Raw genomic sequence first — 434 nt, 5'->3', positions numbered from 1 at the left:
TATTCTATATATAGAATATGTATTTATTCTATATATCGATTCGGTCCTCATTCGTGTTTGCCACGAACCCTCGTTTCTGAACCTACTTGCGTGGTCACCACTACTCAGTTTCACTGCGTGCATGCGTTATGTTCATATGTTTTGTCGCCGGCGAGAGCCGTAAGGGGGCGCCGGTGTGCAGGGGCACGCTAGGGGGTTGGGTCGGCGTCGGGTGTCATAGGGTGAGAGCCGTAGGGGGCGTCGGGAGTCGGGGATTGTGATCGGTGAGAGCCGTAGGGGGTGTCGGGAGTTGGGGATTGTGATCGGTGAGAGCCGTAGGGGGCGTCGGGAGTCGGGGATTGTGATCGGTGAGAGCCGTAGGGGGCGTCGGGAGTCGGGGATTGTGATCGGTGAGAGCCGTAGGGGGCGTCGGGAGTTGGGGATTATGATCGGAA

This window comes from Priapulus caudatus, unplaced genomic scaffold (genome assembly GCF_000485595.1).
Source record: "Priapulus caudatus unplaced genomic scaffold, Priapulus_caudatus-5.0.1 Scaffold2225, whole genome shotgun sequence".
NCBI lineage: Eukaryota > Metazoa > Priapulida > Priapulimorpha > Priapulimorphida > Priapulidae > Priapulus > Priapulus caudatus.
This window is presented reverse-complemented; position numbering follows the sequence as displayed.